Raw genomic sequence first — 10110 nt, forward strand, 5'->3', positions numbered from 1 at the left:
ATCTGAGATACCTGCAAGTGCAGACAGCTCAGATTAGATGCGTGCTGTATTCTCTATGCTGCAGAACTGTTGAACGGGTCAGTCAGTCCGTCATATTTGAAGCAGCGTCTAGGTGGCGTTGTTTCCAGTCCGTAGTCGGTCACGTGTCTTGGTATGGCAATTGTCCTCAATGCTTGGGTCGTAGTGGCCGCCACATTAAAAACGACGCCTCTGCGCTCCGGATGCGTCAGTCGCTGCTATCTGAGATTCCTGCAAGTGCAGACAACTCATATTAGATGCGTGCTGTATTCGCAGTGATGCAGAACTGTTGAACGGGTCAGTCAGTCCGTCATAATTGAAGCAGCGTCTCGGTGGGCGTAGTTTCAAGTCCGTAGTCGGTCACGTGTCTGGGTATGGTAATTGTCCTCACTGCTTGGGTCGTAGTGGGCGCCACATTGAAAACGACGCTTCTATGCTCCGGATGCGTTAGTCGCTGCTATACGAGATACCTGCAAGTACAGACAGCTCAGATTAGATGCGTGCTGTATTCGCACTGATTCCGAACTGTTGAACGGGTCAGTCAGTCCGTCATAATTGAAGCAGCGTCTCGGTGGGCGTAGTTTCCAGTCTGTATATGGTCACGTGTCTTGGTATGGTAATTGTCCTAACTGCTTGGGTCGTTGGGGCCGCCACATTGAAAACGACGCTTCTGCGCTCCGGATGCGTTAGTCGCTGCTATCTGAGATTCCTGCAAGTGCAGACGACTCATATCAGATGCGTGCTGTATTCGCAGTGATGCAGAACTATTGAACGGGTCAGTCAGTCCGTCATAATTGAAGGAGCGTCCCGGTGGGCGTAGTTTCCTGTCCATAGTCGGTCACGTGTCTTGGTATGGTAATTGTCCCTACTGCTTGGGTCTTAGTGGCCGCCACATTGAAAACGACGCCTCTGAGCCCCGGGTGCGTTGGTCGCTGCTATCTGAGTACCTGCAAGTGCAGACAGCTCAGATTAGATGCGTGCTGTATTCGCACTGCTGCCGAACTGGTGAACTGGTCAGTCAGTCCGTCATAATTGAAGCAGCGTCTCGGTGGGCGTAGTTCCCAGTCCGTGGTCGGTCACGTGTCTTGGTATGGTAATTGTCCTGACTGCTTGGGTCGTAGTGGCACCCACATTGAAAATGACGCTTCTGCGCTCCGGATGCATTAGTCGCTGCTATCTCAGATTCCTGCAAGTGCAGACAACTCAGATTAGATGCGTGCTGTATTCGCAGTGATGCAGAACTTTTGAACGGGTCAGTCAGGCCGTCATATTTGAAGCAGCGTCTCGGTGGGCGTCGTTTCCAGTCCGTAGTCGGTCACGTGTCTTGGTATGGTAATTGTCCTCACTGCTTGGGTCGTAGTGGCGGCCACATTGAAAACGACGCCTCTGCGCTCCGGATGCGTTAGTCGCTGCTATCTGAGTTACCTACAAGTGCACACAGCTCAGATTAGGTGCGTGCTGTATTCGCACTGCTACAGAACTGTTGAACGGGTCAGTCAGGCCGTCATAATCAAGCAGCGTCTCGGTGGGTGTAGTTTCCTGTCCATAGTCGGTCACGTTTGTTGGTATGGTAATTGTCCACACTGCTTGGGTCGTAGTGGCCGCCAATGAAAAACGACGCCTGTGCGCTCCGGATGCGTTAGTGGCTGCATTCTGAGATACCTGCAAGTGCAGACAGCTCAGATTAGATGCGTGCTGTGTTCGCACTGCTGCAGAACTGCTGAACGGGTCAGTCAGTCCGTCATATTTGAAGCAGCGTCTCGGTGAGCGTAGTTTCCAGTCCGTAGTCAGTCACGTGTCTTGGTATGGATATTGTCCTCACTGCATGGGTCGTAGTGGCCGCCATATTGAAAACGACGCCTCTGCGCTCCACATGCATTAGTCGCTGCTAACTGAGATACCTGCAGGTGCTGACAGATTAGGTGCGTGCTGCATTCGCACTGATGCAGAACTGTTGATTGGGTCAGTCAGTTCGTCATATTTGATGCAGCATCTCGGTGGGCATATTTTCCAGTCCGTAGCCGGTCACGTGTCTATGTATGGAAATTGTCCTCACTGCTAGGGTCGTAGTAGCTGCCACATTGAAAACGACGCCTCTGCGCCCCAGATGCGTTGGTCGCTGCTACCTGAGATACCTGCAAGTGCAGACAGCTCAGATTAGATGCGTGCTGTATTCTCACTGCTGCAGAACTGTTGAACGGGTCAGTCAGTCCGTCATATTTGAAGCAGCGTCTTGGTGGCGTAGTTTCCAGTCTGTAGTCAGTCACGTGTCTTGGTATGGCAATTGTCCTCAATGCTTGGGTCGTAGTGGCCGCCACATTAAAAACGACGCCTCTGCGCTCCGGATGCGTTAGTCGCTGCTATCTGAGATTCCTGCAAGTGCAGACAACTCATATTAGATGCGTGCTGTATTCGCAGTGATGCAGAACTGTTGAACGGGTCAGTAAGTCCGTCATAATTGAAGCAGCGTCTCGGTGGGCGTAGTTTCCTGTCCATAGTCAGTCACGTGTCTTGGTATGGTAATTGTCCTCACTGCTTGGGTCTTAGTGGCCGCCACATTGAAAACGACGCCTCTGCGCCCCGGATGCGTTGGTCGCTGCTATCTGAGATACCTGCAGGTGCAGACAGCTCAGATTAGATGCGTGCTGTATTCGCACTGCTGCCGAACTGGTGAACCGGTCAGTCAGTGCGTCATATTTGAAGCAGCGTCTCGTTGGGCGTACTTTCAAGTCCGTAGTCGGTCACGTGTCTGGGTATGGTAATTGTCCTCACCGCTTGGGTCGTAGTGGGCGCCACATTGAAAACGACGCTTCTATGCTCCGGATGCGTTAGTGGCTGCAATCTGAGGTACCTGCAAGTGCAGACCGCTCAGATTAGATGCGTGCTGTGTTCGCACTGCTGCAGAACTGTTGAACGGGTCAGTCAGTCCGTCATATTTGAAGCAGCGTCTCGGTGAGCGTAGTTTCCAGTCCGTAGTCAGTCACGTGTCTTGGTATTGTAATTGTCGTCACTGCTTGGGTCGAAGTGGCCGCCACATTGAAAACGACGCTTCTGCGCTCCGGATGCGTTAGTCGCTGCTATCTGAGATTCCTGCAAGTGCAGATAACTCATATTAGATGCGTGCTGTATTCGCAGTGATGCAGAACTATTGAACGGGTCAGTCAGTCCGTCATAATTGAAGCAGCGTCTCGGTGGGCGTAGTTTCCTGTCCATAGTCGGTCACGTAACTTGGTATGGTAATTGTCCCTACTGCTTGGGTCTTAGTGGCCGCCACATTGAAAACGACGCCTCTGCGCCCCAGATGCGTTGGTCGCTGCTACCTGAGATACCTGCAAGTGCAGACAGCTCAGATTAGATGCGTGCTGTATTCTCACTGCTGCAGAACTGTTGAACGGGTCAGTCAGTCCGTCATATTTGAAGCAGCGTCTTGGTGGCGTAGTTTCCAGTCCGTAGTCGGTCACGTGTCTCGGTATGGCAATTGTCCTCAATGCTTGCGTCGTAGTGGCCGCCACATTAAAAACGACGCCTCTGCGCTCAACATGCATTAGTCGCTGCTATCTGAGACTCCTGCAAGTGCAGACAACTCATATTAGATGCGTGCTGTATTCGCAGTGATGCAGAACTGTTGAACGGGTCAGTCAGTCCGTCATAATTGAAGCAGCGTCTCGGTGGGCGTAGTTTCCTGTCCATAGTCAGTCACGTGTCTTGGTATGGTAATTGTCCTCACTGCTTGGGTCTTAGTGGCCGCCACATTGAAAACGACGCCTCTGAGCTCCGGATGCGTTGGTCGCTGCTATCTGAGTACCTGCAAGTGGAGACAGCTCAGATTAGATGCGTGCTGCATTCGCACTTCTTCCGAACTGGTGAACCGGTCAGTCAGTGCGTCATATTTGAAGCAGCGTCTCGGTGGGCGTAGTTTCAAGTAAGTAGTCGGTCACGTGTCTGGGTATGGTAATTGTCCTCACTGCTTGGTTCGTAGTGGGCGCCACATTGAAAACGACGCCTCTGCGCTTCGGATGCGTTGGTCGCTGCTATTTGAGATACCTGCAAGTGCAGACAGCTCAGATTAGATGCGTGCTGTATTCTCACTGCCGCAGAACTGTTGAACGGGTCAGTCAGTCCGTCATATTTGAAGCAGCGTCTTGGTGGCGTAGTTTCCAGTCCGTAGTCGGTCACGTGTCTTGGTATGGCAATTGTCCTCAATGCTTGGGTCGTAGTGGCCGCCACATTGAAAACGACGCTTTTGCGCTCCAGATGCGTTAGTCGCTGCTATCTGAGATTCCTGCAAGTGCAGACAGCTCATATTAGATGCGTGCTGTATTCGCAGTGATGCAGAACCATTGAACGGGTCAGTCAGTCCGTCATAATTGAAGCAGCGTCTCGGTGGGCATAGTTTTCTGTCCATAGTCGGTAACGTGTCTTGGTATGGTAATTGTCCCTACTGCTCTGGTCTTAGTGGCCACCACATTGAAAACGAAGCCTCTGAGCCTCGGATGCGTTGGTCGCTACTATCTGAGTTACCTACAAGTGCACACAGCTCAGATTAGGTGCGTGCTGTATTCGCACTGCTGCCGAACTGTTGAACGGATAGTCAGTCCGTCATATTTGAAGTAGCGTCTCGGTGGGCGTAGTTTCCTGTCCATAGTCGGTCACGTTTCTTGGTATGGTAATTGTCCTCACTGCTTGGGTCGTAGTGGCCGCCACATTAAAAACGACGCCTGTGCGCTCCGGATGCGTTAGTGGCTGCAATCTGAGATACCTGCAAGTGCAGACAGCTCAGATTAGATGCGTGCTGTGTTCGCACTGATGCAGAACTGTTGATTGGGTCAGTCAGTTCGTCATATTTGATGCAGCGTCTTGGTGGGCATAGTTTCCAGTCCGTAGCCGGTCACGTGTCTATGTATGGAAATTGTCCTCACTGCTAGGGTCGTAGTGGCCGCCACATTGAAAACGACGCCTCTGCGCCCCTGATGCGTTAGTCGCTGCTACCTGAGATACCTGCAAGTGCAGACAGCTCAGATTAGATGCGTGCTGTATTCGTACTGCTGCCGAACTGGTGAACCGGTAAGTCAGTGCGTCATATTTGAAGCAGCGTCTCGGTGGGCGTAGTTTCAAGTCCGTAGTCGGTCACGTGTCTGAGTATGGTAATTGTCCTCACTGCTTGAGTCGTAGTGGGCACCACATTGAAAACGACGCTTGTATGCTCCGGATGCGTTAGTCGCTGCTATCTGAGATACCTGTAAGTACAGACAGCTCAGATTAGATGCGTGCTGTATTCGCACTGATTCCGAACTGTTGAACGGGTCAGTCAGTCCGTCATATTTGAAGCAGCGTCTCGGTGGGCGTAATTTCCAGTCTGTATATGGTCACGTGTCTTGGTATGGTAATTGTACTAACTGCTTGGGTCGTAGTGGCCGCCACATTGAAAACGACGCCTTTGCGCTCCGGATGCATTAGTCGCTGCTTTCTCAGATACCTGCAAGTGCAGACAGCTCAGATTAGATGCGTGCTGTATTCGCAGTGATGCAGAACTATTGAACGGGTCAGTCAGTCCGTCATAATTGAAGCAGCGTATCGGTGGGCGTAGTTTCCTGTCCATAGTCGGTCACGTGTCTTGGTATGGTAATTGTCCTTACTGCTTGGGTCTTAGTGGCCGCCACATTGAAAACGACGCCTATGCGCCCCAGATGCGTTTGTCGCTGCTACCTGAGATACCTGCAAGTGCAGACAGCTCAGATTAGATGCGTGCTGTATTCTCACTTCTGCAGAACTGTTGAACGGGTCAGTCAGTCCGTCATATTTGAAGCAGCGTCTTGGTGGCGTAGTTTCCAGTCCGTAGTCGGTCACGTGTCTTGGTATGGCAATTGTCCTCAATGCTTGGGTCGTAGTGGCCGCCACATTGAAAACGACGCTTTAGCGCTCCAGATGCGTTAGTCGCTGCTATCTGAGATTCCTGCAAGTGCAGACAGCTCATATTAGATGCGTGCTGTATTCGCAGTGATGCAGAACCATTGAACGGGTCAGTTAGTCCGTCATAATTGAAGCAGCGTCTCGGTGGGCATAGTTTCCTGTCCATAGTCGGTAACGTGTCTTGGTATGGTAATTGTCCCTACTGCTCTGGTCTTAGTGGCCACCACATTGAAAACGAAGCCTCTGAGCCTCGGATGCGTTGGTCGCTACTATCTGAGTTACCTACAAGTGCACACAGCTCAGATTAGGTGCGTGCTGTATTCGTACTGCTGCCGAACTGTTGAACGGATAGTCAGTCCGTCATATTTGAAGTAGCGTCTCGGTGGGCGTAGTTTCCTGTCCATAGTCGGTCACGTTTCTTGGTATGGTAATTGTCCTCACTGCTTGGGTCGTAGTGGCCGCCACATTAAAAACGACGCCTCTGCGCTCCGGATGCGTTAGTGGCTGCAATCTGAGATACCTGCAAGTGCAGACAGCTCAGATTAGATGCGTGCTGTGTTCGCACTGATGCAGAACTGTTGATTGGGTCAGTCAGTTCGTCATATTTGATGCAGCGTCTCGGTGGGCATAGTTTCCAGTCCGTAGCCGGTCACGTGTCTATGTATGGTAATTGTCCTCACTGCTTGGGTCGTAGTGGCCGCCACATTAAAAACGATGCCTCTGCGCTCCGGATGCGTTAGTGGCTGCAATCTGAGATACCTGCAAGTGCAGACAGCTCAGATTAGATGCGTGCTGTGTTCGCACTGATGCAGAACTGTTGATTGGGTCAGTCAGTTCGTCATATTTGAAGCAGCGTCTCGGTGGGCGTAGTTTCAAGTCCGTAGTCGGTCACGTGTCTGAGTATGGTAATTGTCCTCACTGCTTGGGTCGTAGTGGGCACCACATTGAAAACGACGCTTGTATGCTCCGGATGCGTTAGTCGCTGCTATCTGAGATACCTGTAAGTACAGACAGCTCAGATTAGATGCGTGCTGTATTCGCACTGATTCCGAACTGTTGAACGGGTCAGTCAGTCCGTCATATTTGAAGCAGCGTCTCGGTGGGCGTAATTTCCAGTCTGTATATGGTCACGTGTCTTGGTATGGTAATTGTACTAACTGCTTGGGTCGTAGTGGCCGCCACATTGAAAACGACGCCTTTGCGCTCCGGATGCATTAGTCGCTGCTTTCTCAGATACCTGCAAGTGCAGACAGCTCAGATTAGATGCGTGCTGTATTCGCACAGCTGCAGAACTGTTGAATGGGTCGGTCAGTCCGTCATATTACAAGCAGCGTCTCGGTGGGCGTAGTTTCCAGTCCGTAGTCGGTCACGTGTCTTGGTATTGTAAATGTCCTCACTGCTTGGGTCGAAGTGGCCGCCACATTGAAAACGACACTTCGCGCTCCAGATGCGTTAGTCGCTGCTATCTAAGATTCCTGCAAGTGCAGACAACTCATATTATATGCGTGCTGTATTCGCAGTGATGCAGAACTATTGAACGGGTCAGTCAGTCCGTCATAATTGAAGCAGCGTATCGGTGGGCGTAGTTTCCTGTCCATAGTCGGTCACGTGTCTTGGTATGGTAATTGTCCTTACTGCTTGGGTCTTAGTGGCCGCCACATTGAAAACGACGCCTATGCGCCCCAGATGCGTTGGTCGCTGCTACCTGAGATACCTGCAAGTGCAGACAGCTCAGATTAGATGCGTGCTGTATTCTCACTGCTGCAGAACTGTTGAACGGGTCAGTCAGTCCGTCATATTTGAAGCAGCGTCTTGGTGGCGTAGTTTCCAGTCCGTAGTCGGTCACGTGTCTTGGTATGGCAATTGTCCTCAATGCTTGGGTCGTAGTGGCCGCCACATTAAAAATGACGCCTCTGCGCTCCGGATGCGTTAGTCGCTGCTATCTGAGATTCCTGCAAGTGCAGACAACTCATATTAGATGCGTGCTGTATTCGCAGTGATGCAGAACTGTTGAACGGGTCAGTCAGTCCGTCATAATTGAAGCAGCGTCTCGGTGGGCGTAGTTTCCTGTCCATAGTCAGTCACGTGTCTTGGTATGGTAATTGTCCTCACTCCTTGGGTATTAGTGGCCGCCACATTGAAAACGACGCCTCTGAGCCCCGGATGCGTTGGCCGCTGCTATCTGAGTACCTGCAAGTGCAGACACCTCAGATTAGATGCGTGCTGTATTCGCAGTGATGCAGAACCATTGAACGGGTCAGTCAGTCCGTCATAATTGAAGCAGCGTCTCGGTGGGCATAGTTTCCTGTCCATAGTCGGTAACGTGTCTTGGTATGGTAATTGTCCCTACTGCTCTGGTCTTAGTGGCCACCACATTGAAAACGAAGCCTCTGAGCCTCGGATGCGTTGGTCGCTACTATCTGAGTTACCTACAAGTGCACACAGCTCAGATTAGGTGCGTGCTGTATTCGCACTGCTGCCGAACTGTTGAACGGATAGTCAGTCCGTCATATTTGAAGTAGCGTCTCGGTGGGCGTAGTTTCCTGTCCATAGTCGGTCAAGTTTCTTGGTATGGTAATTGTCCTCACTGCTTGGGTCGTAGTGGCCGCCACATTAAAAACGACGCCTGTGCGCTCCGGATGCGTTAGTGGCTGCAATCTGAGATACCTGCAAGTGCAGACAGCTCAGATTAGATGCGTGCTGTGTTCCCACTGATGCAGAACTGTTGATTGAGTCAGTCAGTTCATCATATTTGATGCAGCGTCTCGGTGGGCATAGTTTCCAGTCCGTAGCCGGTCACGTGTCTATGTATGGAAATTGTCCTCACTGCTAGGGTCGTAGTGGCCGCCACATTGAAAACGACGCCTCTGCGCCCCTGATGCGTTAGTCGCTGCTACCTGAGATACCTGCAAGTGCAGACAGCTCAGATTAGATGCGTGCTGTATTCGCACTGCTGCCGAACTGGTGAACCGGTAAGTCAGTGCGTCATATTTGAAGCAGCGTCTCGGTGGGCGTAGTTTCAAGTCCGTAGTCGGTCACGTGTCTGAGTATGGTAATTGTCCTCACTGCTTGGGTCGTAGTGGGCACCACATTGAAAACGACGCTTGTATGCTCCGGATGCGTTAGTCGCTGCTATCTGAGATACCTGTAAGTACAGACAGCTCAGATTAGATGCGTGCTGTATTCGCACTGATTCCGAACTGTTGAACGGGTCAGTCAGTCCGTCATATTTGAAGCAGCGTCTCGGTGGGCGTAATTTCCAGTCTGTATATGGTCACGTGTCTTGGTATGGTAATTGTACTAACTGCTTGGGTCGTAGTGGCCGCCACATTGAAAACGACGCCTTTGCGCTCCGGATGCATTAGTCGCTGCTTTCTCAGATACCTGCAAGTGCAGACAGCTCAGATTAGATGCGTGCTGTATTCGCACTGCTGCAGAACTGTTGAATGGGTCGGTCAGTCCGTCATATTACAAGCAGCGTCTCGGTGGGCGTAGTTTCCAGTCCGTAGTCGGTCACGTGTCTTGGTATTGTAATTGTCCTCACTGCTTGGGTCGAAGTGGCCGCCACATTGAAAACGACACTTCTGCGCTCCAGATGCGTTAGTCGCTGCTATCTCAGATTCCTGCAAGTGCAGACAACTCATATTATATGCGTGCTGTATTCGCAGTGATGCAGAACTATTGAACGGGTCAGTCAGTCCGTCATAATTCAAGCAGCGTATCGGTGGGCGTAGTTTCCTGTCCATAGTCGGTCACGTGTCTTGGTATGGTAATTGTCCTTACTGCTTGGGTCTTAGTGGCCGCCACATTGAAAACGACGCCTATGCGCCCCAGATGCGTTGGTCGCTGCTACCTGAGATACCTGCAAGTGCAGACAGCTCAGATTAGATGCGTGCTGTATTCTCACTGCTGCAGAACTGTTGAACGGGTCAGTCAGTCCGTCATATTTGAAGCAGCGTCTTGGTGGCGTAGTTTCCAGTCCGTAGTCAGCCACGTGTCTTGGTATGGCAATTGTCCTCAATGCTTGGGTCGTAGTGGCCGCCACATTGAAAACGACGCTTTTGCGCTCCAGATGCGTTAGTCGCTGCTATCTGAGATTCCTGCAAGTGCAGACAGCTCATATTAGATGCGTGCTGTATTCGCAGTGATGCAGAACCATTGAACGGGTCAGTCAGTCCGTCA

This window comes from Rhipicephalus microplus, unplaced genomic scaffold (genome assembly GCF_043290135.1).
Source record: "Rhipicephalus microplus isolate Deutch F79 unplaced genomic scaffold, USDA_Rmic scaffold_21, whole genome shotgun sequence".
NCBI lineage: Eukaryota > Metazoa > Arthropoda > Arachnida > Ixodida > Ixodidae > Rhipicephalus > Rhipicephalus microplus.